This window comes from Psammomys obesus, unplaced genomic scaffold (assembly GCF_907164565.1).
Source record: "Psammomys obesus unplaced genomic scaffold, mPsaObe1.curated_primary_1811, whole genome shotgun sequence".
NCBI lineage: Eukaryota > Metazoa > Chordata > Mammalia > Rodentia > Muridae > Psammomys > Psammomys obesus.
Window position 1 is genome coordinate 1,636 of NW_026596179.1, and position 5,677 is coordinate 7,312.

The 5,677-nt window shown below is 41.0% G+C and overlaps 1 pseudogene; it reads left to right on the plus strand.

The window, feature by feature from the left end:
• The first annotated feature begins 2,505 nt into the window (after nucleotides 1-2,505).
• LOC129667963 (protein CDV3-like) lies at nucleotides 2,506-4,749 on the plus strand (annotated as a pseudogene).
• The last annotated feature ends 928 nt before the right edge of the window (nucleotides 4,750-5,677 follow it).

Genomic DNA, 5,677 nt, shown 5'->3' on the forward strand with positions numbered 1-5,677 from the left:
AGTTGGACTTCCAGGTCACTCTGTCTTCTCTGGGCAACATAGTGGTAAATCAGGGATTGGCACACAGGATTTAAAGACAATGTCACTATAAAGAGGTTGCCTGGGGAGTTTTGTCTTTTATTATTCCTCTACTGGCATGGTCATGAGTAAATCTAGAATTACCTCTCCCCAAACTAACTGGATGGCTTTATATTTTCATAAATTTTTCTTTTTGAAATCTGACTAGTTTAGAAATATGTTTTTTAGAGAGAAAGAACTCTAACCAAACATTTATTTAAAATAAAAGATTAGGTCATAAATGATGAAAACTAATACTACAAATTTTATTAATTAAAAATGGTAAATTATCCTCTTTGCCTTTCGGGATGGGGATTGAGCGTTTTAGTCAGGGTCCTCTCTCTTAATTAGTTTCTTTAGATGTACAGGTTTTAATAGGTTTATCCTATGTTATATGTCTATATGAGTGAGTATATCTTTCTGCTTCTGGGACAGCTCACTCAGGATGATCCTTTCCTTTAACTACAAAAACAGATCATTCTTTCATATAGAGACATTTAGAAAGTTATTCTTCGTTGCAGTAAATATATGTAGTATTTTACTATCTATAATTTTTTTTCTTTTTTTAAGATAAGATTTTTCTGTGTAACCTTGGCTGTCCTGGACTCAATATGTAGAGCATGCTGGCCTTGAATTCACAAAGATCTGCTTGCCTCTGCCTCTGCCTCCCTGAGTGCTGGGATTACAGGCATGTGCCAAGAAGCCTCACCTTAAAATTTTGCTTTTTTGTTTGTTTTTTGAGACAGTGTTTCTCTGTGTAACTCTGGCCGATCTGACCTCACTTTGTAGACCAGGCTGGACTCTTACTCACAAGGATCCATGTGCCTCTGCCTCCCAAGTTCTGGTATTAAAGTTGTGTGTCACCAAACTTAGATTATCTAAGCCATTTTTAAGTGCACATTTTTTTGATTGTATGTGTTTCTGCTTCATTTTAAGATTATTTCTACCTGCCATCTAGAATGTTTTCCATTTTTAAAGACATATCAGGTTACTTCTTTCTGATTTGTTTGTTGTGTTGGTTTATTGAGACTGGATTTCTCTGTGTAGTCTTGGCTGTCCTGGACTCACTCTGTAGACTAGGCTGGCCTCAAAAATACAGAGATCTACTTCTAGCTTCCTGAGGGTTGAAATTAAAGACGCACACCACCACTGCCAGGCTACCTCTTTTGGTTTAAATCTGTAGGGAAAGGAAGAATAGTATACCAAATACACAGCTCCCTCACTCTGCCTACACTGAACTAGTGTTAATATTTGTACATTTACCTTATCTTTCTCTTTCTTTCTAAACTCTCTGAAAGTAAGTGGTAGATACACCAATAAGTAATTAGCATTGTGAGAGTATTCTAAATTTATACAATATCATTGTCATATTCCCATGTTTAGCATTACATATGATACTATTTAATATGTAGTCCATATTCATACCCAAGTATCTGTCATGACATATCCTCTGTCTCTTGATGTCTTACTTGTGTGTCTCTATTCTTTGGAATCTGTGATTTAAAATATTAATGATTACTTACCAATTACTTTTTTAAAAAGTTCATTTCCCTTGTTTTTATATATATTGTGCATGGGGCTTCAGTGCATACATGCTACACAGTATGAATGTGGAGGTCAGAGAACAAATTTGTGGAGCTTGTTTTCTCTTTTTACCACTTTACATGGGTTTTAGAGATCAAACTGAAATGGATAGGCTTGTGCGACACGTGCCTTTATCCATGGGACAACTTTGCCAGTACTGCTTACTAGCTTTTTTAAACTTATTTTTTTCTGTATATTACTTAGTATTAGAAGGATCACTGATTTAGCTTTAAAAAATTCTAAATTATATTTCACATTTGAAAATAAGTTGTAAATGTAGTGAAAATTTTATTATTTATGAGGAAATGCCTTAGCCCAACAGCTCAATGTGCTTTTTAAAATGTTAAATTTTAATTTTTTTTGTATTCTAACTATGAATAGATGAAGGGTAGGTTTCCAAGCAGAAACAAAAAGTAACGAGAATTCTCTTTCACAAAAATTTCTAATTAATATAAACTACATATCAGACAATTGATTTTAAAAAAATAAGGTTTTGCCCCTTGTTATGGACTGATTAAAATTATTTTGGAGGTATACATTTAATCTTATTTTAAGTCAATTTAAATTTTAGTTTTTTGTTTTAAGTTATAGGTCTGTATTTGTTTCAAAATATTGTAAAAGAATTTTCTCTGTGTTTAACATCTTGCATATTTTTTCTCTAAAATGAATAAATTGTAATTAGTTGACAACAATATGTTATTTTTCAATGTAGTAATTATTTTACTAATTCTTTATTTAGAAAGACATGCATTTTGTGTATGTGTGTTTATTTTAAGCATACACACACACACTTAACCATCAGTTCCAACAGAGATATTAAGATCCTTGGTGCTAAAAAATGTTCTTGACGCGCCTTCCTTAGTCGCGCGCTCGCAGGTGCGCGCCTTCCTCGTCCCTCAGGCAGCGGGGCGGGCGCGACCCTGCCTCGCGCTCGCGGCCCGGGCGAGGAGCGTACCACCGTCCCCCGGAGCGCGGGGGGAGCCGGCCGCCCTGCCGCCCGCGCCTCGGCGACCCCGCGGGGCTGAGGCGACGCCGCACCAGGCAGCCTGAGCGCGCAGCCGGCCTTGACCCAGAGCTCCGCGCCGCGAGCGCCGCGCCCTCCGCCGGCCCCACCCATTCGGGCAGCGGCCATGGCCGAGACCGAGGAGCGGAGCCTGGACAACTTCTTCGCCAAGAGGGACAAGAAGAAGAAGAAGGAGCGGAGCAGCCGGGCGGCCAACGCGGTGAGCGGCGTGGGCGGGAGCAGCCTGGCGGCGGGCGCCAGGCCGGGCGACGGTGGCGGCGCGGGCTCCGGGGCCCGATCGGGCGACTGAGGTGCCTCGAGGCCGGGCGACGGCGGCAGTGCGGGCTCCGCCGGCAAGGCAGTGACGAAGGATGAAGATGAGTGGAAAGAATTTGAGCAAAAAAGAGGTTGATTACAGCGGACTAAGAGTTCAGGCAATGCAGATAAGTGAAAAGGAAGATGATGATAATGAAAAGAGAGAAGATCCAGCAGATAACTGGGAAGAAGGTGGAGGTGGTAGTGGAGTAGAAAAATCTGCAGGTCCCTGGAATAAAACAGCTCTGGTACAAGCGCCTCCTGCTTCAGTACTAGTTACAGAAACCCCGGAGCCTGCAATGCCTAGTGGTGTATATAGCCCCCCTGGGGCAAGGCTAACCACCGCAAGGAAAACACCACAAGGACTACCAGAAATATACAGTGACACACAGTTCCCATCACTGCAGTCCACTGCCAAGCATGTAGAGAGCCGGAACAGGTACTTAAAATGAATGCTACCTGAAGTTAAATGACCACATATGGCACTTCTACATCTTTTAGGGACATGAATTCTCAAAAGTAAATAAAATGGGAAGAAATGTAAATGGCATCAGATGGAAACATTTTTTGGGTGGTTTTAAAGTAAATCCCAGCCTTTTTGCCTCGTTGAGAGCACAGCTGGCTTGAATTTAGACCTCCACTTGGACTTGCTCCTCCACTCTGTCCTCAAATGTGTGGAGGGCTCTGGGAGTGCAGTGACTTGCCACACATACCTTTCTTTACCTGATGTAATCAGACCACTCCCCCAAAGCAAAAGGGAGGGGAAATCATTGAATGATGAGAACATTACTTGAATGAGAAAATTTTTACCCTTATGCATAAAGACATGGTTATGTACTAACTGCTAAACTTAGAAGCGAGTCTTAGGAGGAATGTCATTATACAGCTTCTTTCTGGTTGTCTTCAAGTTGGTCCCGAAATAGTCTATTCAGAAGATGGGACCTCAGAGCTTCAGTACAGTATTACATGTTTTCTGTTCAATTGAAGCCTTAAAAATGGTTTGATAAGGATTTTGTATTCCCTTCCTGTCTCTCCAGAATTACTTTTAGGGGTCTTTTTTTGTTTTTGTTTTTAATTCAAGGAAGAATACTTTCAAAATTCCCAAGTGAAGAAGAACTATTTACTGATTACATTTCTTTTCCCTTAGGGATAAAGAAATGGAGAAGAGCTTTGAAGTAGTAAGACACAAAAATAGAGGTAGGGAGGAGGTTTCAAAAAACCAGGCCCTTAACCTTCAGCTAAATAACCAGTATGCTGTGCTTGAAAATCAGAAGTACAGCCACCCACAGTACAGTTAAGGAACGGTCTTTGCTAAGCCTTCCAAGATAACTAGACCACAGCTAACCACCAAGAACAGCCATTCAGCATTTTTCATTTCTGGATCTACATTGACTGAAGACCTCGATTCCAGTGACTGTCCCTGTTGCACCATGGAAGTTCAAGAGTCACGACTGATCTTGATATGTGTTGGATTTAGGGGTTTTTTTTTCATTGTCTTAAATATTTGTGAATTAGATTCAGCAGTCTTTCCATAGTTGCTCTGCGTTTAAAACCAAACCTGCAGCCAGTGGTCATTTCAGACATCTTTATGTTGAGACACTGAGCCTTCGCAAGGTTGACTACCTCAGATTTGCTGCACTTAATTGTGGATTTCATGCGGATCACAACTTCTGCACAAGGGTACAGCTATTAGTGTCTGTGTGAGCCTTGAAACCAACTCTACTGGATTCCTGTCAGAAAGCCTTCAGAAGTCAGCCATCTGGGTTCTGATCTGCTGTAAAAGATGAAGAGTTAAGCGACCTTAATTAACCTGTTCTGTGCCCCATCTTAAGGAATACTCTGAAGACTGTGGCTATATTAGACTTCCTGGAACAAGCCGCTGTCAGAAATGATGTGTTTGGATCATCTGTGTGGGCCTATGATTTATAACTTAAGTTTTTAGTTGTAGTATGAAGTAACTACAGATTTAATTGAACCAAACTTGGATCCACCAAATGGGGAATGGGTGGGGGGGGGTAGTCTTGTTTCTTTGAATACTTTTTTATTCAGATAGTGCTTGTTCTGGTCCACATTAAGGCCTTGCTTTGACTTGGAGTAAGTTCTTTGACAGCATATTGTGTGGTGAAATAGCCTAAATGAGGCATTGGAATTGTGAAACGCCCTGTGAATTTGCCAATCCCTAGGTGGAACCAGATAGCCTTTGATATAAAGGGCAGCCGATATAATAGGCGCCGCTCTGGGTGCTGCTTAAGCCTCCTAATCAGGTCTAAATTGAAGTGCTGTGGATGGAGTGTGATGTCTGCTCAGGTGGAGAGGATTCACTGACCTGTCTTAACAGTTCAAAGCAACAGGAGCAAAACCTCACCCAAGTTCATGAATATTGCATGGTGTCTAATAAGAATTCCCATGTGTGCCCCAAATTGAAAGTATTGGCTATTCTGTAGATGCATTCATTGTTCCAGGTAGCTCTGTTGTCCTCCTTGGGAGTATGTTTGTGGTGTTCACTTGAAGAGGCAGGGGAATAACCAGTAAGGTAGCACTTCTGTTGTTAGTAATTACAATTTAACTTTTCCAGTAGTACTTGGCCCTTAAAAGAGGTTACTGCTAAGTGTCTTTCCACTAAATGAAATAGTCTGGCAGTTACCTACTTTAATGTCACTAGAAATGGTTCAATGCAGATACTCTATATTGGCATATGACTGCGTGATGGCAGTGCCT